General features: G+C 29.3%; 1 protein-coding gene across 3 annotated transcripts in view; it reads left to right on the forward strand.

The window, feature by feature from the left end:
• Positions 1 to 25,816, forward strand: part of LOC143226554 (XK-related protein 4-like) — a 204,651-nt gene that overhangs the window by 146,744 nt on the left and 32,091 nt on the right. The window contains exon 1 of one of the 3 annotated variants that reach the window (XM_076457670.1): positions 24,914 to 25,197. The exons of the other annotated variants lie outside the window; for them this stretch is intronic. The gene's annotated coding sequence lies outside the window, so the exon portion shown is untranslated. Of the gene's footprint in view, positions 1 to 24,913; positions 25,198 to 25,816 lie in introns of those variants that run through there. 3 annotated transcript variants of the gene reach the window in all.

Consider the following 25,816-nt stretch of genomic DNA (forward strand, 5'->3'; position numbering starts at 1 on the left):
TAATAATGTTCTTCTTTGTGAGTTCTAAACATGGTATGATAATAATGTTCTTCTTTGTGAGTTCTAAACATGGTATGATAATAATGTTCTTCTTTGTGAGTTCTAAACATGGTATGATAATAATGTTCTTCTTTGTGAGTTCTAAACATGGTATGATAATAATGTTCTTCTTTGTGAGTTCTAAACATGGTATGATAATAATGTTCTTCTTTGTGAGTTCTAAACATGGTATGATAATAATGTTCTTCTTTGTGAGTTCTAAACATGGTATGATAATAATGTTCTTCTTTGTGAGTTCTAAACATGGTATGATAATAATGTTCTTCTTTGTGAGTTCTAAACATGGTATGATAATAATGTTCTTCTTTGTGAGTTCTAAACATGGTATGATAATAATGTTCTTCTTTGTGAGTTCTAAACATGGTATGATAATAATGTTCTTCTTTGTGAGTTCTAAACATGGTATGATAATAATGTTCTTCTTTGTGAGTTCTAAACATGGTATGATAATAATGTTCTTCTTTGTGAGTTCTAAACATGGTATGATAATAATGTTCTTCTTTGTGAGTTCTAAACATGGTATGATAATAATGTTCTTCTTTGTGAGTTCTAAACATGGTATGATAATAATGTTCTTCTTTGTGAGTTCTAAACATGGTATGATAATAATGTTCTTCTTTGTGAGTTCTAAACATGGTATGATAATAATGTTCTTCTTTGTGAGTTCTAAACATGGTATGATAATAATGTTCTTCTTTGTGAGTTCTAAACATGGTATGATAATAATGTTCTTCTTTGTGAGTTCTAAACATGGTATGATAATAATGTTCTTCTTTGTGAGTTCTAAACATGGTATGATAATAATGTTCTTCTTTGTGAGTTCTAAACATGGTATGATAATAATGTTCTTCTTTGTGAGTTCTAAACATGGTATGATAATAATGTTCTTCTTTGTGAGTTCTAAACATGGTATGATAATAATGTTCTTCTTTGTGAGTTTCTTTGTACATGTTCTTCTTTGTGAGTTCTAAACATGGTATGATAATAATGTTCTTCTTTGTGAGTTCTAAACATGGTATGATAATAATGTTCTTCTTTGTGAGTTCTAAACATGGTATGATAATAATGTTCTTCTTTGTGAGTTCTAAACATGGTATGATAATAATGTTCTTCTTTGTGAGTTCTAAACATGGTATGATAATAATGTTCTTCTTTGTGTTCTAAACATGGTATGATAATAATGTTCTTCTTTGTGAGTTCTAAACATGGTATGATAATAATGTTCTTCTTTGTGAGTTCTAAACATGGTATGATAATAATGTTCTTCTTTGTGAGTTCTAAACATGGTATGATAATAATGTTCTTCTTTGTGAGTTCTAAACATGGTATGATAATAATGTTCTTCTTTGTGAGTTCTAAACATGGTATGATAATAATGTTCTTCTTTGTGAGTTCTAAACATGGTATGATAATAATGTTCTTCTTTGTGAGTTCTAAACATGGTATGATAATAATGTTCTTCTTTGTGAGTTCTAAACATGGTATGATAATAATGTTCTTCTTTGTGAGTTCTAAACATGGTATGATAATAATGTTCTTCTTTGTGAGTTCTAAACATGGTATGATAATAATGTTCTTCTTTGTGAGTTCTAAACATGGTATGATAATAATGTTCTTCTTTGTGAGTTCTAAACATGGTATGATAATAATGTTCTTCTTTGTGAGTTCTAAACATGGTATGATAATAATGTTCTTCTTTGTGAGTTCTAAACATGGTATGATAATAATGTTCTTCTTTGTGAGTTCTAAACATGGTATGATAATAATGTTCTTCTTTGTGAGTTCTAAACATGGTATGATAATAATGTTCTTCTTTGTGAGTTCTAAACATGGTATGATAATAATGTTCTTCTTTGTGAGTTCTAAACATGGTATGATAATAATGTTCTTCTTTGTGAGTTCTAAACATGGTATGATAATAATGTTCTTCTTTGTGAGTTCTAAACATGGTATGATAATAATGTTCTTCTTTGTGAGTTCTAAACATGGTATGATAATAATGTTCTTCTTTGTGAGTTCTAAACATGGTATGATAATAATGTTCTTCTTTGTGAGTTCTAAACATGGTATGATAATAATGTTCTTCTTTGTGAGTTCTAAACATGGTATGATAATAATGTTCTTCTTTGTGAGTTCTAAACATGGTATGATAATAATGTTCTTCTTTGTGAGTTCTAAACATGGTATGATAATAATGTTCTTCTTTGTGAGTTCTAAACATGGTATGATAATAATGTTCTTCTTTGTGAGTTCTAAACATGGTATGATAATAATGTTCTTCTTTGTGAGTTCTAAACATGGTATGATAATAATGTTCTTCTTTGTGAGTTCTAAACATGGTATGATAATAATGTTCTTCTTTGTGAGTTCTAAACATGGTATGATAATAATGTTCTTCTTTGTGAGTTCTAAACATGGTATGATAATAATGTTCTTCTTTGTGAGTTCTAAACATGGTATGATAATAATGTTCTTCTTTGTGAGTTCTAAACATGGTATGATAATAATGTTCTTCTTTGTGAGTTCTGAAGGTGGTATGATAATAATGTTCTTCTTTGTGAGTTCTAAACATGGTATGATAATAATGTTCTTCTTTGTGAGTTCTAAACATGGTATGATAATAATGTTCTTCTTTGTGAGTTCTAAACATGGTATGATAATAATGTTCTTCTTTGTGAGTTCTAAACATGGTATGATAATAATGTTCTTCTTTGTGAGTTCTAAACATGGTATGATAATAATGTTCTTCTTTGTGAGTTCTAAACATGGTATGATAATAATGTTCTTCTTTGTGAGTTCTAAACATGGTATGATAATAATGTTCTTCTTTGTGAGTTCTAAACATGGTATGATAATAATGTTCTTCTTTGTGAGTTCTAAACATGGTATGATAATAATGTTCTTCTTTGTGAGTTCTAAACATGGTATGATAATAATGTTCTTCTTTGTGAGTTCTAAACATGGTATGATAATAATGTTCTTCTTTGTGAGTTCTAAACATGGTATGATAATAATGTTCTTCTTTGTGAGTTCTAAACATGGTATGATAATAATGTTCTTCTTTGTGAGTTCTAAACATGGTATGATAATAATGTTCTTCTTTGTGAGTTCTAAACATGGTATGATAATAATGTTCTTCTTTGTGAGTTCTAAACATGGTATGATAATAATGTTCTTCTTTGTGAGTTCTAAACATGGTATGATAATAATGTTCTTCTTTGTGAGTTCTAAACATGGTATGATAATAATGTTCTTCTTTGTGAGTTCTAAACATGGTATGATAATAATGTTCTTCTTTGTGAGTTCTAAACATGGTATGATAATAATGTTCTTCTTTGTGAGTTCTAAACATGGTATGATAATAATGTTCTTCTTTGTGAGTTCTAAACATGGTATGATAATAATGTTCTTCTTTGTGAGTTCTAAACATGGTATGATAATAATGTTCTTCTTTGTGAGTTCTAAACATGGTATGATAATAATGTTCTTCTTTGTGAGTTCTAAACATGGTATGATAATAATGTTCTTCTTTGTGAGTTCTAAACATGGTATGATAATAATGTTCTTCTTTGTGAGTTCTAAACATGGTATGATAATAATGTTCTTCTTTGTGAGTTCTAAACATGGTATGATAATAATGTTCTTCTTTGTGAGTTCTAAACATGGTATGATAATAATGTTCTTCTTTGTGAGTTCTAAACATGGTATGATAATAATGTTCTTCTTTGTGAGTTCTAAACATGGTATGATAATAATGTTCTTCTTTGTGAGTTCTAAACATGGTATGATAATAATGTTCTTCTTTGTGAGTTCTAAACATGGTATGATAATAATGTTCTTCTTTGTGAGTTCTAAACATGGTATGATAATAATGTTCTTCTTTGTGAGTTCTAAACATGGTATGATAATAATGTTCTTCTTTGTGAGTTCTAAACATGGTATGATAATAATGTTCTTCTTTGTGAGTTCTAAACATGGTATGATAATAATGTTCTTCTTTGTGAGTTCTAAACATGGTATGATAATAATGTTCTTCTTTGTGAGTTCTAAACATGGTATGATAATAATGTTCTTCTTTGTGAGTTCTAAACATGGTATGATAATAATGTTCTTCTTTGTGAGTTCTAAACATGGTATGATAATAATGTTCTTCTTTGTGAGTTCTAAACATGGTATGATAATAATGTTCTTCTTTGTGAGTTCTAAACATGGTATGATAATAATGTTCTTCTTTGTGAGTTCTAAACATGGTATGATAATAATGTTCTTCTTTGTGAGTTCTAAACATGGTATGATAATAATGTTCTTCTTTGTGAGTTCTAAACATGGTATGATAATAATGTTCTTCTTTGTGAGTTCTAAACATGGTATGATAATAATGTTCTTCTTTGTGAGTTCTAAACATGGTATGATAATAATGTTCTTCTTTGTGAGTTCTAAACATGGTATGATAATAATGTTCTTCTTTGTGAGTTCTAAACATGGTATGATAATAATGTTCTTCTTTGTGAGTTCTAAACATGGTATGATAATAATGTTCTTCTTTGTGAGTTCTAAACATGGTATGATAATAATGTTCTTCTTTGTGAGTTCTAAACATGGTATGATAATAATGTTCTTCTTTGTGAGTTCTAAACATGGTATGATAATAATGTTCTTCTTTGTGAGTTCTAAACATGGTATGATAATAATGTTCTTCTTTGTGAGTTCTAAACATGGTATGATAATAATGTTCTTCTTTGTGAGTTCTAAACATGGTATGATAATAATGTTCTTCTTTGTGAGTTCTAAACATGGTATGATAATAATGTTCTTCTTTGTGAGTTCTAAACATGGTATGATAATAATGTTCTTCTTTGTGAGTTCTAAACATGGTATGATAATAATGTTCTTCTTTGTGAGTTCTAAACATGGTATGATAATAATGTTCTTCTTTGTGAGTTCTAAACATGGTATGATAATAATGTTCTTCTTTGTGAGTTCTAAACATGGTATGATAATAATGTTCTTCTTTGTGAGTTCTAAACATGGTATGATAATAATGTTCTTCTTTGTGAGTTCTAAACATGGTATGATAATAATGTTCTTCTTTGTGAGTTCTAAACATGGTATGATAATAATGTTCTTCTTTGTGAGTTCTAAACATGGTATGATAATAATGTTCTTCTTTGTGAGTTCTAAACATGGTATGATAATAATGTTCTTCTTTGTGAGTTCTAAACATGGTATGATAATAATGTTCTTCTTTGTGAGTTCTAAACATGGTATGATAATAATGTTCTTCTTTGTGAGTTCTAAACATGGTATGATAATAATGTTCTTCTTTGTGAGTTCTAAACATGGTATGATAATAATGTTCTTCTTTGTGAGTTCTAAACATGGTATGATAATAATGTTCTTCTTTGTGAGTTCTAAACATGGTATGATAATAATGTTCTTCTTTGTGAGTTCTAAACATGGTATGATAATAATGTTCTTCTTTGTGAGTTCTAAACATGGTATGATAATAATGTTCTTCTTTGTGAGTTCTAAACATGGTATGATAATAATGTTCTTCTTTGTGAGTTCTAAACATGGTATGATAATAATGTTCTTCTTTGTGAGTTCTAAACATGGTATGATAATAATGTTCTTCTTTGTGAGTTCTAAACATGGTATGATAATAATGTTCTTCTTTGTGAGTTCTAAACATGGTATGATAATAATGTTCTTCTTTGTGAGTTCTAAACATGGTATGATAATAATGTTCTTCTTTGTGAGTTCTAAACATGGTATGATAATAATGTTCTTCTTTGTGAGTTCTAAACATGGTATGATAATAATGTTCTTCTTTGTGAGTTCTAAACATGGTATGATAATAATGTTCTTCTTTGTGAGTTCTAAACATGGTATGATAATAATGTTCTTCTTTGTGAGTTCTAAACATGGTATGATAATAGTGTTCTTATTTGTGGGTTCTAAACATGGTATGATAATAATGTTCTTCTTTGTGAGTTCTAAAGTGGTATGATAATAATGGTATGATAATAATGTTCTTCTTTGTGAGTTCTAAACATGGTATGATAATAGTGTTCTTCTTTGTGAGTTCTAAACATGGTATGATAATAATGTTCTTCTTTGTGAGTTCTAAACATGGTATGATAATAATGTTCTTCTTTGTGAGTTCTAAACATGGTATGATAATAATGTTCTTCTTTGTGAGTTCTAAACATGGTATGATAATAATGTTCTTCTTTGTGAGTTCTAAACATGGTATGATAATAATGTTCTTCTTTGTGAGTTCTAAACATGGTATGATAATAATGTTCTTCTTTGTGAGTTCTAAACATGGTATGATAATAATGTTCTTCTTTGTGAGTTCTAAACATGGTATGATAATAATGTTCTTCTTTGTGAGTTCTAAACATGGTATGATAATAATGTTCTTCTTTGTGAGTTCTAAACATGGTATGATAATAATGTTCTTCTTTGTGAGTTCTAAACATGGTATGATAATAATGTTCTTCTTTGTGAGTTCTAAACATGGTATGATAATAATGTTCTTCTTTGTGAGTTCTAAACATGGTATGATAATAATGTTCTTCTTTGTGAGTTCTAAACATGGTATGATAATAATGTTCTTCTTTGTGAGTTCTAAACATGGTATGATAATAATGTTCTTCTTTGTGAGTTCTAAACATGGTATGATAATAATGTTCTTCTTTGTGAGTTCTAAACATGGTATGATAATAATGTTCTTCTTTGTGAGTTCTAAACATGGTATGATAATAATGTTCTTCTTTGTGAGTTCTAAACATGGTATGATAATAATGTTCTTCTTTGTGAGTTCTAAACATGGTATGATAATAATGTTCTTCTTTGTGAGTTCTAAACATGGTATGATAATAATGTTCTTCTTTGTGAGTTCTAAACATGGTATGATAATAATGTTCTTCTTTGTGAGTTCTAAACATGGTATGATAATAATGTTCTTCTTTGTGAGTTCTAAACATGGTATGATAATAATGTTCTTCTTTGTGAGTTCTAAACATGGTATGATAATAATGTTCTTCTTTGTGAGTTCTAAACATGGTATGATAATAATGTTCTTCTTTGTGAGTTCTAAACATGGTATGATAATAATGTTCTTCTTTGTGAGTTCTAAACATGGTATGATAATAATGTTCTTCTTTGTGAGTTCTAAACATGGTATGATAATAATGTTCTTCTTTGTGAGTTCTAAACATGGTATGATAATAATGTTCTTCTTTGTGAGTTCTAAACATGGTATGATAATAATGTTCTTCTTTGTGAGTTCTAAACATGGTATGATAATAATGTTCTTCTTTGTGAGTTCTAAACATGGTATGATAATAATGTTCTTCTTTGTGAGTTCTAAACATGGTATGATAATAATGTTCTTCTTTGTGAGTTCTAAACATGGTATGATAATAATGTTCTTCTTTGTGAGTTCTAAACATGGTATGATAATAATGTTCTTCTTTGTGAGTTCTAAACATGGTATGATAATAATGTTCTTCTTTGTGAGTTCTAAACATGGTATGATAATAATGTTCTTCTTTGTGAGTTCTAAACATGGTATGATAATAATGTTCTTCTTTGTGAGTTCTAAACATGGTATGATAATAATGTTCTTCTTTGTGAGTTCTAAAGGTGGTATGATAATAATGTTCTTCTTTGTGAGTTCTAAACATGGTATGATAATAATGTTCTTCTTTGTGAGTTCTAAACATGGTATGATAATAATGTTCTTCTTTGTGAGTTCTAAACATGGTATGATAATAATGTTCTTCTTTGTGAGTTCTAAACATGGTATGATAATAATGTTCTTCTTTGTGAGTTCTAAACATGGTATGATAATAATGTTCTTCTTTGTGAGTTCTAAACATGGTATGATAATAATGTTCTTCTTTGTGAGTTCTAAACATGGTATGATAATAATGTTCTTCTTTGTGAGTTCTAAACATGGTATGATAATAATGTTCTTCTTTGTGAGTTCTAAACATGGTATGATAATAATGTTCTTCTTTGTGAGTTCTAAACATGGTATGATAATAATGTTCTTCTTTGTGAGTTCTAAACATGGTATGATAATAATGTTCTTCTTTGTGAGTTGATAATAATGTTCTTCACTGTGGGTTCTAAACATGATATGATAATAATGTTCTTCTTTGTGAGTTCTAAACATGGTATGATAATAATGTTCTTCTTTGTGAGTTCTAAACATGGTATGATAATAATGTTCTTCTTTGTGAGTTCTAAACATGGTATGATAATAATGTTCTTCTTTGTGAGTTCTAAACATGGTATGATAATAATGTTCTTCTTTGTGAGTTCTAAACATGGTATGATAATAATGTTCTTCTTTGTGAGTTCTAAACATGGTATGATAATAATGTTCTTCTTTGTGAGTTCTAAACATGGTATGATAATAATGTTCTTCTTTGTGAGTTCTAAACATGGTATGATAATAATGTTCTTCTTTGTGAGTTCTAAACATGGTATGATAATAATGTTCTTCTTTGTGAGTTCTAAACATGGTATGATAATAATGTTCTTCTTTGTGAGTTCTAAACATGGTATGATAATAATGTTCTTCTTTGTGAGTTCTAAACATGGTATGATAATAATGTTCTTCTTTGTGAGTTCTAAACATGGTATGATAATAATGTTCTTCTTTGTGAGTTCTAAACATGGTATGATAATAATGTTCTTCTTTGTGAGTTCTAAACATGGTATGATAATAATGTTCTTCTTTGTGAGTTCTAAACATGGTATGATAATAATGTTCTTCTTTGTGAGTTCTAAACATGGTATGATAATAATGTTCTTCTTTGTGAGTTCTAAACATGGTATGATAATAATGTTCTTCTTTGTGAGTTCTAAACATGGTATGATAATAATGTTCTTCTTTGTGAGTTCTAAACATGGTATGATAATAATGTTCTTCTTTGTGAGTTCTAAACATGGTATGATAATAATGTTCTTCTTTGTGAGTTCTAAACATGGTATGATAATAATGTTCTTCTTTGTGAGTTCTAAACATGGTATGATAATAATGTTCTTCTTTGTGAGTTCTAAACATGGTATGATAATAATGTTCTTCTTTGTGAGTTCTAAACATGGTATGATAATAATGTTCTTCTTTGTGAGTTCTAAAGGTGGTATGATAATAATGTTCTTCTTTGTGAGTTCTAAACATGGTATGATAATAATGTTCTTCTTTGTGAGTTCTAAACATGGTATGATAATAATGTTCTTCTTTGTGAGTTCTAAACATGGTATGATAATAATGTTCTTCTTTGTGAGTTCTAAACATGGTATGATAATAATGTTCTTCTTTGTGAGTTCTAAACATGGTATGATAATAATGTTCTTCTTTGTGAGTTCTAAACATGGTATGATAATAATGTTCTTCTTTGTGAGTTCTAAACATGGTATGATAATAATGTTCTTCTTTGTGAGTTCTAAACATGGTATGATAATAATGTTCTTCTTTGTGAGTTCTAAACATGGTATGATAATAATGTTCTTCTTTGTGAGTTCTAAACATGGTATGATAATAATGTTCTTCTTTGTGAGTTCTAAACATGGTATGATAATAATGTTCTTCTTTGTGAGTTCTAAACATGGTATGATAATAATGTTCTTCTTTGTGAGTTCTAAACATGGTATGATAATAATGTTCTTCTTTGTGAGTTCTAAACATGGTATGATAATAATGTTCTTCTTTGTGAGTTCTAAACATGGTATGATAATAATGTTCTTCTTTGTGAGTTCTAAACATGGTATGATAATAATGTTCTTCTTTGTGAGTTCTAAACATGGTATGATAATAATGTTCTTCTTTGTGAGTTCTAAACATGGTATGATAATAATGTTCTTCTTTGTGAGTTCTAAACATGGTATGATAATAATGTTCTTCTTTGTGAGTTCTAAACATGGTATGATAATAATGTTCTTCTTTGTGAGTTCTGAAGGTGGTATGATAATAATGTTCTTCTTTGTGAGTTCTAAACATGGTATGATAATAATGTTCTTCTTTGTGAGTTCTAAACATGGTATGATAATAATGTTCTTCTTTGTGAGTTCTAAACATGGTATGATAATAATGTTCTTCTTTGTGAGTTCTAAACATGGTATGATAATAATGTTCTTCTTTGTGAGTTCTAAACATGGTATGATAATAATGTTCTTCTTTGTGAGTTCTAAACATGGTATGATAATAATGTTCTTCTTTGTGAGTTCTAAACATGGTATGATAATAATGTTCTTCTTTGTGAGTTCTAAACATGGTATGATAATAATGTTCTTCTTTGTGAGTTCTAAACATGGTATGATAATAATGTTCTTCTTTGTGAGTTCTAAACATGGTATGATAATAATGTTCTTCTTTGTGAGTTCTAAACATGGTATGATAATAATGTTCTTCTTTGTGAGTTCTAAACATGGTATGATAATAATGTTCTTCTTTGTGAGTTCTAAACATGGTATGATAATAATGTTCTTCTTTGTGAGTTCTAAACATGGTATGATAATAATGTTCTTCTTTGTGAGTTCTAAACATGGTATGATAATAATGTTCTTCTTTGTGAGTTCTAAACATGGTATGATAATAATGTTCTTCTTTGTGAGTTCTAAACATGGTATGATAATAATGTTCTTCTTTGTGAGTTCTAAACATGGTATGATAATAATGTTCTTCTTTGTGAGTTCTAAACATGGTATGATAATAATGTTCTTCTTTGTGAGTTCTAAACATGGTATGATAATAATGTTCTTCTTTGTGAGTTCTAAACATGGTATGATAATAATGTTCTTCTTTGTGAGTTCTAAACATGGTATGATAATAATGTTCTTCTTTGTGAGTTCTAAACATGGTATGATAATAATGTTCTTCTTTGTGAGTTCTAAACATGGTATGATAATAATGTTCTTCTTTGTGAGTTCTAAACATGGTATGATAATAATGTTCTTCTTTGTGAGTTCTAAACATGGTATGATAATAATGTTCTTCTTTGTGAGTTCTAAACATGGTATGATAATAATGTTCTTCTTTGTGAGTTCTAAACATGGTATGATAATAATGTTCTTCTTTGTGAGTTCTAAACATGGTATGATAATAATGTTCTTCTTTGTGAGTTCTAAACATGGTATGATAATAATGTTCTTCTTTGTGAGTTCTAAACATGGTATGATAATAATGTTCTTCTTTGTGAGTTCTAAACATGGTATGATAATAATGTTCTTCTTTGTGAGTTCTAAACATGGTATGATAATAATGTTCTTCTTTGTGAGTTCTAAACATGGTATGATAATAATGTTCTTCTTTGTGAGTTCTAAACATGGTATGATAATAATGTTCTTCTTTGTGAGTTCTAAACATGGTATGATAATAATGTTCTTCTTTGTGAGTTCTAAACATGGTATGATAATAATGTTCTTCTTTGTGAGTTCTAAACATGGTATGATAATAATGTTCTTCTTTGTGAGTTCTAAACATGGTATGATAATAATGTTCTTCTTTGTGAGTTCTAAACATGGTATGATAATAATGTTCTTCTTTGTGAGTTCTAAACATGGTATGATAATAATGTTCTTCTTTGTGAGTTCTAAACATGGTATGATAATAATGTTCTTCTTTGTGAGTTCTAAACATGGTATGATAATAATGTTCTTCTTTGTGAGTTCTAAACATGGTATGATAATAATGTTCTTCTTTGTGAGTTCTAAACATGGTATGATAATAATGTTCTTCTTTGTGAGTTCTAAACATGGTATGATAATAATGTTCTTCTTTGTGAGTTCTAAAGGTGGTATGATAATAATGTTCTTCTTTGTGAGTTCTAAACATGGTATGATAATAATGTTCTTCTTTGTGAGTTCTAAACATGGTATGATAATAATGTTCTTCTTTGTGAGTTCTAAACATGGTATGATAATAATGTTCTTCTTTGTGAGTTCTAAACATGGTATGATAATAATGTTCTTCTTTGTGAGTTCTAAACATGGTATGATAATAATGTTCTTCTTTGTGAGTTCTAAACATGGTATGATAATAATGTTCTTCTTTGTGAGTTCTAAACATGGTATGATAATAATGTTCTTCTTTGTGAGTTCTAAACATGGTATGATAATAATGTTCTTCTTTGTGAGTTCTAAACATGGTATGATAATAATGTTCTTCTTTGTGAGTTCTAAACATGGTATGATAATAATGTTCTTCTTTGTGAGTTCTAAACATGGTATGATAATAATGTTCTTCTTTGTGAGTTCTAAACATGGTATGATAATAATGTTCTTCTTTGTGAGTTCTAAACATGGTATGATAATAATGTTCTTCTTTGTGAGTTCTAAACATGGTATGATAATAATGTTCTTCTTTGTGAGTTCTAAACATGGTATGATAATAATGTTCTTCTTTGTGAGTTCTAAACATGGTATGATAATAATGTTCTTCTTTGTGAGTTCTAAACATGGTATGATAATAATGTTCTTCTTTGTGAGTTCTAAACATGGTATGATAATAATGTTCTTCTTTGTGAGTTCTAAACATGGTATGATAATAATGTTCTTCTTTGTGAGTTCTAAACATGGTATGATAATAATGTTCTTCTTTGTGAGTTCTAAACATGGTATGATAATAATGTTCTTCTTTGTGAGTTCTAAACATGGTATGATAATAATGTTCTTCTTTGTGAGTTCTAAACATGGTATGATAATAATGTTCTTCTTTGTGAGTTCTAAACATGGTATGATAATAATGTTCTTCTTTGTGAGTTCTAAACATGGTATGATAATAATGTTCTTCTTTGTGAGTTCTAAACATGGTATGATAATAATGTTCTTCTTTGTGAGTTCTAAACATGGTATGATAATAATGTTCTTCTTTGTGAGTTCTAAACATGGTATGATAATAATGTTCTTCTTTGTGAGTTCTAAACATGGTATGATAATAATGTTCTTCTTTGTGAGTTCTAAACATGGTATGATAATAATGTTCTTCTTTGTGAGTTCTAAACATGGTATGATAATAATGTTCTTCTTTGTGAGTTCTAAACATGGTATGATAATAATGTTCTTCTTTGTGAGTTCTAAACATGGTATGATAATAATGTTCTTCTTTGTGAGTTCTAAACATGGTATGATAATAATGTTCTTCTTTGTGAGTTCTAAACATGGTATGATAATAATGTTCTTCTTTGTGAGTTCTAAACATGGTATGATAATAATGTTCTTCTTTGTGAGTTCTAAACATGGTATGATAATAATGTTCTTCTTTGTGAGTTCTAAACATGGTATGATAATAATGTTCTTCTTTGTGAGTTCTAAACATGGTATGATAATAATGTTCTTCTTTGTGAGTTCTAAACATGGTATGATAATAATGTTCTTCTTTGTGAGTTCTAAACATGGTATGATAATAATGTTCTTCTTTGTGAGTTCTAAACATGGTATGATAATAATGTTCTTCTTTGTGAGTTCTAAACATGGTATGATAATAATGTTCTTCTTTGTGAGTTCTAAACATGGTATGATAATAATGTTCTTCTTTGTGAGTTCTAAACATGGTATGATAATAATGTTCTTCTTTGTGAGTTCTAAACATGGTATGATAATAATGTTCTTCTTTGTGAGTTCTAAACATGGTATGATAATAATGTTCTTCTTTGTGAGTTCTAAACATGGTATGATAATAATGTTCTTCTTTGTGAGTTCTAAACATGGTATGATAATAATGTTCTTCTTTGTGAGTTCTAAACATGGTATGATAATAATGTTCTTCTTTGTGAGTTCTAAACATGGTATGATAATAATGTTCTTCTTTGTGAGTTCTAAACATGGTATGATAATAATGTTCTTCTTTGTGAGTTCTAAACATGGTATGATAATAATGTTCTTCTTTGTGAGTTATGAAGGTGGTATGATAATAATGTTCTTCTTTGTGAGTTCTAAACATGGTATGATAATAATGTTCTTCTTTGTGAGTTCTAAACATGGTATGATAATAATGTTCTTCTTTGTGAGTTCTAAACATGGTATGATAATAATGTTCTTCTTTGTGAGTTCTAAACATGGTATGATAATAATGTTCTTCTTTGTGAGTTCTAAACATGGTATGATAATAATGTTCTTCTTTGTGAGTTCTAAACATGGTATGATAATAATGTTCTTCTTTGTGAGTTCTAAACATGGTATGATAATAATGTTCTTCTTTGTGAGTTCTAAACATGGTATGATAATAATGTTCTTCTTTGTGAGTTCTAAACATGGTATGATAATAATGTTCTTCTTTGTGAGTTCTAAACATGGTATGATAATAATGTTCTTCTTTGTGAGTTCTAAACATGGTATGATAATAATGTTCTTCTTTGTGAGTTCTAAACATGGTATGATAATAATGTTCTTCTTTGTGAGTTCTAAACATGGTATGATAATAATGTTCTTCTTTGTGAGTTCTAAACATGGTATGATAATAATGTTCTTCTTTGTGAGTTCTAAACATGGTATGATAATAATGTTCTTCTTTGTGAGTTCTAAACATGGTATGATAATAATGTTCTTCTTTGTGAGTTCTAAACATGGTATGATAATAATGTTCTTCTTTGTGAGTTCTAAACATGGTATGATAATAATGTTCTTCTTTGTGAGTTCTAAACATGGTATGATAATAATGTTCTTCTTTGTGAGTTCTAAACATGGTATGATAATAATGTTCTTCTTTGTGAGTTCTAAACATGGTATGATAATAATGTTCTTCTTTGTGAGTTCTAAACATGGTATGATAATAATGTTCTTCTTTGTGAGTTCTAAACATGGTATGATAATAATGTTCTTCTTTGTGAGTTCTAAACATGGTATGATAATAATGTTCTTCTTTGTGAGTTCTAAACATGGTATGATAATAATGTTCTTCTTTGTGAGTTCTAAACATGGTATGATAATAATGTTCTTCTTTGTGAGTTCTAAACATGGTATGATAATAATGTTCTTCTTTGTGAGTTCTAAACATGGTATGATAATAATGTTCTTCTTTGTGAGTTCTAAACATGGTATGATAATAATGTTCTTCTTTGTGAGTTCTAAACATGGTATGATAATAATGTTCTTCTTTGTGAGTTCTAAACATGGTATGATAATAATGTTCTTCTTTGTGAGTTCTAAACATGGTATGATAATAATGTTCTTCTTTGTGAGTTCTAAACATGGTATGATAATAATGTTCTTCTTTGTGAGTTCTAAACATGGTATGATAATAATGTTCTTCTTTGTGAGTTCTAAACATGGTATGATAATAATGTTCTTCTTTGTGAGTTCTAAACATGGTATGATAATAATGTTCTTCTTTGTGAGTTCTAAACATGGTATGATAATAATGTTCTTCTTTGTGAGTTCTAAACATGGTATGATAATAATGTTCTTCTTTGTGAGTTCTAAACATGGTATGATAATAATGTTCTTCTTTGTGAGTTCTAAACATGGTATGATAATAATGTTCTTCTTTGTGAGTTCTAAACATGGTATGATAATAATGTTCTTCTTTGTGAGTTCTAAACATGGTATGATAATAATGTTCTTCTTTGTGAGTTCTAAACATGGTATGATAATAATGTTCTTCTTTGTGAGTTCTAAACATGGTATGATAATAATGTTCTTCTTTGTGAGTTCTAAACATGGTATGATAATAATGTTCTTCTTTGTGAGTTCTAAACATGGTATGATAATAATGTTCTTCTTTGTGAGTTCTAAACATGGTATGATAATAATGTTCTTCTTTGTGAGTTCTAAACATGGTATGATAATAATGTTCTTCTTTGTGAGTTCTAAACATGGTATGATAATAATGTTCTTCTTTGTGAGTTCTAAACATGGTATGATAATAATGTTCTTCTTTGTGAGTTCTAAACATGGTATGATAATAATGTTCTTCTTTGTGAGTTCTAAACATGGTATGATAATAATGTTCTTCTTTGTGAGTTCTAAACATGGTATGATAATAATGTTCTTCTTTGTGAGTTCTAAACATGGTATGATAATAATGTTCTTCTTTGTGAGTTCTAAACATGGTATGATAATAATGTTCTTCTTTGTGAGTTCTAAACATGGTATGATAATAATGTTCTTCTTTGTGAGTTCTAAACATGGTATGATAATAATGTTCTTCTTTGTGAGTTCTAAACATGGTATGATAATAATGTTCTTCTTTGTGAGTTCTAAACATGGTATGATAATAATGTTCTTCTTTGTGAGTTCTAAACATGGTATGATAATAATGTTCTTCTTTGTGAGTTCTAAACATGGTATGATAATAATGTTCTTCTTTGTGAGTTCTAAACATGGTATGATAATAATGTTCTTCTTTGTGAGTTCTAAACATGGTATGATAATAATGTTCTTCTTTGTGAGTTCTAAACATGGTATGATAATAATGTTCTTCTTTGTGAGTTCTAAACATGGTATGATAATAATGTTCTTCTTTGTGAGTTCTAAACATGGTATGATAATAATGTTCTTCTTTGTGAGTTATGAAGGTGGTATGATAATAATGTTCTTCTTTGTGAGTTCTAAACATGGTATGATAATAATGTTCTTCTTTGTGAGTTCTAAACATGGTATGATAATAATGTTCTTCTTTGTGAGTTCTAAACATGGTATGATAATAATGTTCTTCTTTGTGAGTTCTAAACATGGTATGATAATAATGTTCTTCTTTGTGAGTTCTAAACATGGTATGATAATAATGTTCTTCTTTGTGAGTTCTAAACATGGTATGATAATAATGTTCTTCTTTGTGAGTTCTAAACATGGTATGATAATAATGTTCTTCTTTGTGAGTTCTAAACATGGTATGATAATAATGTTCTTCTTTGTGAGTTCTAAACATGGTATGATAATAATGTTCTTCTTTGTGAGTTCTAAACATGGTATGATAATAATGTTCTTCTTTGTGAGTTCTAAACATGGTATGATAATAATGTTCTTCTTTGTGAGTTCTAAACATGGTATGATAATAATGTTCTTCTTTGTGAGTTCTAAACATGGTATGATAATAATGTTCTTCTTTGTGAGTTCTAAACATGGTATGATAATAATGTTCTTCTTTGTGAGTTCTAAACATGGTATGATAATAATGTTCTTCTTTGTGAGTTCTAAACATGGTATGATAATAATGTTCTTCTTTGTGAGTTCTAAACATGGTATGATAATAATGTTCTTCTTTGTGAGTTCTAAACATGGTATGATAATAATGTTCTTCTTTGTGAGTTCTAAACATGGTATGATAATAATGTTCTTCTTTGTGAGTTCTAAACATGGTATGATAATAATGTTCTTCTTTGTGAGTTCTAAACATGGTATGATAATAATGTTCTTCTTTGTGAGTTCTAAACATGGTATGATAATAATGTTCTTCTTTGTGAGTTCTAAACATGGTATGATAATAATGTTCTTCTTTGTGAGTTCTAAACATGGTATGATAATAATGTTCTTCTTTGTGAGTTCTAAACATGGTATGATAATAATGTTCTTCTTTGTGAGTTCTAAACATGGTATGATAATAATGTTCTTCTTTGTGAGTTCTAAACATGGTATGATAATAATGTTCTTCTTTGTGAGTTCTAAACATGGTATGATAATAATGTTCTTCTTTGTGAGTTCTAAACATGGTATGATAATAATGTTCTTCTTTGTGAGTTCTAAACATGGTATGATAATAATGTTCTTCTTTGTGAGTTCTAAACATGGTATGATAATAATGTTCTTCTTTGTGAGTTCTAAACATGGTATGATAATAATGTTCTTCTTTGTGAGTTCTAAACATGGTATGATAATAATGTTCTTCTTTGTGAGTTCTAAACATGGTATGATAATAATGTTCTTCTTTGTGAGTTCTAAACATGGTATGATAATAATGTTCTTCTTTGTGAGTTCTAAACATGGTATGATAATAATGTTCTTCTTTGTGAGTTCTAAACATGGTATGATAATAATGTTCTTCTTTGTGAGTTCTAAACATGGTATGATAATAATGTTCTTCTTTGTGAGTTCTAAACATGGTATGATAATAATGTTCTTCTTTGTGAGTTCTAAACATGGTATGATAATAATGTTCTTCTTTGTGAGTTCTAAACATGGTATGATAATAATGTTCTTCTTTGTGAGTTCTAAACATGGTATGATAATAATGTTCTTCTTTGTGAGTTCTAAACATGGTATGATAATAATGTTCTTCTTTGTGAGTTCTAAACATGGTATGATAATAATGTTCTTCTTTGTGAGTTCTAAACATGGTATGATAATAATGTTCTTCTTTGTGAGTTCTAAACATGGTATGATAATAATGTTCTTCTTTGTGAGTTCTAAACATGGTATGATAATAATGTTCTTCTTTGTGAGTTCTAAACATGGTATGATAATAATGTTCTTCTTTGTGAGTTCTAAACATGGTATGATAATAATGTTCTTCTTTGTGAGTTCTAAACATGGTATGATAATAATGTTCTTCTTTGTGAGTTCTAAACATGGTATGATAATAATGTTCTTCTTTGTGAGTTCTAAACATGGTATGATAATAATGTTCTTCTTTGTGAGTTCTAAACATGGTATGATAATAATGTTCTTCTTTGTGAGTTCTAAACATGGTATGATAATAATGTTCTTCTTTGTGAGTTCTAAACATGGTATGATAATAATGTTCTTCTTTGTGAGTTCTAAACATGGTATGATAATAATGTTCTTCTTTGTGAGTTCTAAACATGGTATGATAATAATGTTCTTCTTTGTGAGTTCTAAACATGGTATGATAATAATGTTCTTCTTTGTGAGTTCTAAACATGGTATGATAATAATGTTCTTCTTTGTGAGTTCTAAACATGGTATGATAATAATGTTCTTCTTTGTGAGTTCTAAACATGGTATGATAATAATGTTCTTCTTTGTGAGTTCTAAACATGGTATGATAATAATGTTCTTCTTCTTTGTGAGTTCTAAACATGGTATGATAATAATGTTCTTCTTTGTGAGTTCTAAACATGGTATGATAATAATGTTCTTCTTTGTGAGTTCTAAACATGGTATGATAATAATGTTCTTCTTTGTGAGTTCTAAACATGGTATGATAATAATGTTCTTCTTTGTGAGTTCTAAACATGGTATGATAATAATGTTCTTCTTTGTGAGTTCTAAACATGGTATGATAATAATGTTCTTCTTTGTGAGTTCTAAACATGGTATGATAATAATGTTCTTCTTTGTGAGTTCTAAACATGGTATGATAATAATGTTCTTCTTTGTGAGTTCTAAACATGGTATGATAATAATGTTCTTCTTTGTGAGTTCTAAACATGGTATGATAATAATGTTCTTCTTTGTGAGTTCTAAACATGGTATGATAATAATGTTCTTCTTTGTGAGTTCTAAACATGGTATGATAATAATGTTCTTCTTTGTGAGTTCTAAACATGGTATGATAATAATGTTCTTCTTTGTGAGTTCTAAACATGGTATGATAATAATGTTCTTCTTTGTGAGTTATGAAGGTGGTATGATAATAATGTTCTTCTTTGTGAGTTCTAAACATGGTATGATAATAATGTTCTTCTTTGTGAGTTCTAAACATGGTATGATAATAATGTTCTTCTTTGTGAGTTCTAAACATGGTATGATAATAATGTTCTTCTTTGTGAGTTCTAAACATGGTATGATAATAATGTTCTTCTTTGTGAGTTCTAAACATGGTATGATAATAATGTTCTTCTTTGTGAGTTCTAAACATGGTATGATAATAATGTTCTTCTTTGTGAGTTCTAAACATGGTATGATAATAATGTTCTTCTTTGTGAGTTCTAAACATGGTATGATAATAATGTTCTTCTTTGTGAGTTCTAAACATGGTATGATAATAATGTTCTTCTTTGTGAGTTCTAAACATGGTATGATAATAATGTTCTTCTTTGTGAGTTCTAAACATGGTATGATAATAATGTTCTTCTTTGTGAGTTCTAAACATGGTATGATAATAATGTTCTTCTTTGTGAGTTCTAAACATGGTATGATAATAATGTTCTTCTTTGTGAGTTCTAAACATGGTATGATAATAATGTTCTTCTTTGTGAGTTCTAAACATGGTATGATAATAATGTTCTTCTTTGTGAGTTCTAAACATGGTATGATAATAATGTTCTTCTTTGTGAGTTCTAAACATGGTATGATAATAATGTTCTTCTTTGTGAGTTCTAAACATGGTATGATAATAATGTTCTTCTTTGTGAGTTCTAAACATGGTATGATAATAATGTTCTTCTTTGTGAGTTCTAAACATGGTATGATAATAATGTTCTTCTTTGTGAGTTCTAAACATGGTATGATAATAATGTTCTTCTTTGTGAGTTCTAAACATGGTATGATAATAATGTTCTTCTTTGTGAGTTCTAAACATGGTATGATAATAATGTTCTTCTTTGTGAGTTCTAAACATGGTATGATAATAATGTTCTTCTTTGTGAGTTCTAAACATGGTATGATAATAATGTTCTTCTTTGTGAGTTCTAAACATGGTATGATAATAATGTTCTTCTTTGTGAGTTCTAAACATGGTATGATAATAATGTTCTTCTTTGTGAGTTCTAAACATGGTATGATAATAATGTTCTTCTTTGTGAGTTCTAAACATGGTATGATAATAATGTTCTTCTTTGTGAGTTCTAAACATGGTATGATAATAATGTTCTTCTTTGTGAGTTCTAAACATGGTATGATAATAATGTTCTTCTTTGTGAGTTCTAAACATGGTATGATAATAATGTTCTTCTTTGTGAGTTCTAAACATGGTATGATAATAATGTTCTTCTTTGTGAGTTCTAAACATGGTATGATAATAATGTTCTTCTTTGTGAGTTCTAAAGGTGGTATGATAATAATGTTCTTCTTTGTGAGTTCTAAACATGGTATGATAATAATGTTCTTCTTTGTGAGTTCTGAAGGTGGTATGATAATAATGTTCTTCTTTGTGAGTTCTAAACATGGTATGATAATAATGTTCTTCTTTGTGAGTTCTAAACATGGTATGATAATAATGTTCTTCTTTGTGAGTTCTAAACATGGTATGATAATAATGTTCTTCTTTGTGAGTTCTAAACATGGTATGATAATAATGTTCTTCTTTGTGAGTTCTAAACATGGTATGATAATAATGTTCTTCTTTGTGAGTTCTAAACATGGTATGATAATAATGTTCTTCTTTGTGAGTTCTAAAGGTGGTATGATAATAATGTTCTTCTTTGTGAGTTCTAAACATGGTATGATAATAATGTTCTTCTTTGTGAGTTCTAAACATGGTATGATAATAATGTTCTTCTTTGTGAGTTCTAAACATGGTATGATAATAATGTTCTTCTTTGTGAGTTCTAAACATGGTATGATAATAATGTTCTTCTTTGTGAGTTCTAAACATGGTATGATAATAATGTTCTTCTTTGTGAGTTCTAAACATGGTATGATAATAATGTTCTTCTTTGTGAGTTCTAAACATGGTATGATAATAATGTTCTTCTTTGTGAGTTCTAAACATGGTATGATAATAATGTTCTTCTTTGTGAGTTCTAAACATGGTATGATAATAATGTTCTTCTTTGTGAGTTCTAAACATGGTATGATAATAATGTTCTTCTTTGTGAGTTCTAAACATGGTATGATAATAATGTTCTTCTTTGTGAGTTCTAAACATGGTATGATAATAATGTTCTTCTTTGTGAGTTCTAAACATGGTATGATAATAATGTTCTTCTTTGTGAGTTCTAAACATGGTATGATAATAATGTTCTTCTTTGTGAGTTCTAAACATGGTATGATAATAATGTTCTTCTTTGTGAGTTCTAAACATGGTATGATAATAATGTTCTTCTTTGTGAGTTCTAAACATGGTATGATAATAATGTTCTTCTTTGTGAGTTCTAAACATGGTATGATAATAATGTTCTTCTTTGTGAGTTCTAAACATGGTATGATAATAATGTTCTTCTTTGTGAGTTCTAAACATGGTATGATAATAATGTTCTTCTTTGTGAGTTCTAAACATGGTATGATAATAATGTTCTTCTTTGTGAGTTCTAAACATGGTATGATAATAATGTTCTTCTTTGTGAGTTCTAAACATGGTATGATAATAATGTTCTTCTTTGTGAGTTCTAAACATGGTATGATAATAATGTTCTTCTTTGTGAGTTCTAAACATGGTATGATAATAATGTTCTTCTTTGTGAGTTCTAAACATGGTATGATAATAATGTTCTTCTTTGTGAGTTCTAAACATGGTATGATAATAATGTTCTTCTTTGTGAGTTCTAAACATGGTATGATAATAATGTTCTTCTTTGTGAGTTCTAAACATGGTATGATAATAATGTTCTTCTTTGTGAGTTCTAAACATGGTATGATAATAATGTTCTTCTTTGTGAGTTCTAAACATGGTATGATAATAATGTTCTTCTTTGTGAGTTCTAAACATGGTATGATAATAATGTTCTTCTTTGTGAGTTCTAAACATGGTATGATAATAATGTTCTTCTTTGTGAGTTCTAAACATGGTATGATAATAATGTTCTTCTTTGTGAGTTCTAAACATGGTATGATAATAATGTTCTTCTTTGTGAGTTCTAAACATGGTATGATAATAATGTTCTTCTTTGTGGGTTCTAAACATGTAAGTCCACGCACTTACAACACTAAAATCCTGGTTGCGATGCACCATAATGGACGCAGGAGGTAACTCAGTGTGGCTTAGCTCTGGAACAAACAAACACAATAATGTTTGGAGGACAACGTGGAACTTGTAAGTTTAAAACTCTGTCTCTAAGATCTTTCTTGCCTAAAACCTTTAACCATTTCTTGTCTAAACCTAATTCGTTTTATTTTCACAGCTTCTTTCTTTCTACCTTTGAGGTCAAGCACGCCCTATAGGTCAGTATTTGGGATTGTGTATTAAATGGGCTGTCCAAAGCCTTTTCAGCAGGGATTGCTTTCAGTGAATCCTGGAAATACCGCTTCGTTGTGCTAGGGCCCACATATTTCATCGTACTGATCAGTTATAATGCTCAATATAAATAGCTCTGTTGCGCTATGTAATTAATTGTAAATATAAAATAACATAGGACACTCCTGCAGTACGGCAGTAGTCAGTGAGGTTAATTGAAGATATATTTCTTATTTGTATGTGTGTACACATGTGGCTCCTACTTATCAGTGGCCCTATAATCAAGTAAGTTATAAACCCACACGTTATTTGAGCTGGACGTGGCTTTATGGTTAATGTGTCCAAACTGCACTTGAAACTTTGAGTACAGAAGTTTACTATAAGAAGTTGGTTGACTCATACTACTGTAACAGACAAAAATAGCTCAGGAGTTGGCGGCGGGGACCCTTTACTAACTCCCTTCTCTCTAAAATATAAGATCCAATTCAAGGACGGGTAAACACAGATACCGTTTGTATCAGCTTTTCGTGAAATTCTTGAATAAACAAGCGAACTACGCTAGTAAATGTGACCCCCTCCAGTGGCGTGTGTTTTTGTTGTAGCAAAGCCACATCGGGCTATCTGCTGAGCCCACCGAGGGGAATCGAACCCCTGATTTTAGCGTTGTAAATCTGGAGACATACCGCTGTACTATCGGGGGGCCCCTCCAGTGGCACAGCGGCATGTCTGCGGACATACAACGCCAGAAAATGGAGTTCGATACCCGTGGTGAGAAGAGCAATGATAGCCCATTGTGTATCTTTGTGCTTAATTACAAACGAATAAGTAATTTTATCCTTTTAAAACGTAACTGATAGTTCATATAAATTCAATCGGAAAGCTGTTTCTTGATAAGTTACAAATTAAACGTTGTACAGAGGTTCTGCGTGGTTCACTCAACAATTGTATTTTTATAAAGAACTTTCTATTTCAGAGAGGTCATGGCAATGCAACCATAACGTTAAACAGTGAAAGATCAATGAAGAAATGACCAAAATATCGACAGACGATAAAAAAGTATTTATACTTATAGTAAATCTACTAACGCTGTCTGTCATTGTCCATACTTTTTATTAAACTGCTGACTATAGGGAAAGTAGCCAATCTTCATTACTTTACCACCCACCACCAACACTAAAGAGTCAAATATCACTCTCATAATGTACCTACCAGGGGTTCAATTCCCCTCGGTAGGCTCAGCAGATAGCCCGATGTGACTTTGCTATAAGAAAACACACACATAATGTACCAACAGCTTAAACTTCACGGAATATTTTGTGGTGTCGCATAGATTAGAACCCGGATCATCAATTCAGAAATTCCTACCGCTACCAGAAGGAGCAACCCTTACCCTAGTGAGTGAAAGTTCTATTAATAGTGATTTTGTTTTTAGTTATCGCTGAGATAATTCAAAACTGTCCGAAAATATCTCAAAATGTAACTTTGAACAAAAAAGTGGGAGTCATAATACGAACGAACCGTTGGCTCCAGTATATATGTATTACTCGTGAAACGAACGAACCGTTGGCTTCAGTATATATATATTACTCGTGGTAGGTAGACCACAGACTGTCCACTGTGCAGCTTCGTGTTCAACTACAGCCAAACAAACGTTATTCATTTTATTTTATTTCGGTGGGCGGTTAATTTCTTCATTAATTATGACCTTCACAGTTGATTCCGAACAAATGTAGACTTTGACCTTTGAATTGGAGTTACCAATCGAGATAGCATATGTTGCAGATAACTAAAAAGAAAAAAAAAAAAGGTATTATTATTGTACACACGTTATCAGCTGTTAACACTGGCTTAGAACCCTCTTATCCAGAACTGTATTTATAAAAAAATAGAAGTATGAACCTTAGCCTAGAGTTAATCTTCTCTGTCACAGTTAAGTTGTTGTTTTTTTAGAGAGCTGAATGCGGCATTAACGTTTCAAGAGTTAATAAAGCACTTGGTTAACCGCCGTAACTCGCGTTTTGGTAGTTAATATTATGTATCAAAATGACACTAGGGATTATTTATGTAATTTGTGTTGTAATGGATAAGGTTGTGTGTTAAGAGAGACACTGCGTCTCCACATTGGAACGGACATTTCCGTCGCTAATATTGAAACTTAGAAGGACTGGGTAAGAACATTTATATTAATGATGTGTATTTGAAAGAAATAGAACGATCTAGATATAAGTAATCGTTATGTAATCACACACAATGTTTAACGTAAATCTCTATCTATTTTTATTTATTATAAAAGTTATGTTTAATCTCTTGAAGTTACGGGTAAACGATTGATATTTCTGTATTGGAATCTTTTCATAACAAGTAAACACAACACGAAGTAACAAGTAGAACAAATTGATGAAGTAGAAACCTGTGTTTTAACTTGTCACAATAATAACAAGTAGAACAAGTTGATCAAGTAGAAACCTGTGTTTTAACTTGTCACAATAATAACAAGTAGAACAAGTTGATCAAGTAGAAACCTGTGGAAACTTGTCACAATAATAACAAGTAGAACAAGTTGATCAAGTAGAAACCTGTGTTTTAACTTGTCACAATAATAACAAGTAGAACAAGTTGATCAAGTAGAAACCTGTGGAAACTTGTCACAATAATAACAAGTAGAACAAGTTGATCAAGTAGAAACCTGTGTTTTAACTTGTCACAATAATAACAAGTAGAACAAGTTGATCAAGTAGAAACCTGTGTTTTAAATTGTCACAATAATAACAAGTAGAACAAGTTGAT

The sequence above is a fragment of the Tachypleus tridentatus genome, chromosome 9 (assembly GCF_004210375.1).
Source record: "Tachypleus tridentatus isolate NWPU-2018 chromosome 9, ASM421037v1, whole genome shotgun sequence".
NCBI lineage: Eukaryota > Metazoa > Arthropoda > Merostomata > Xiphosura > Limulidae > Tachypleus > Tachypleus tridentatus.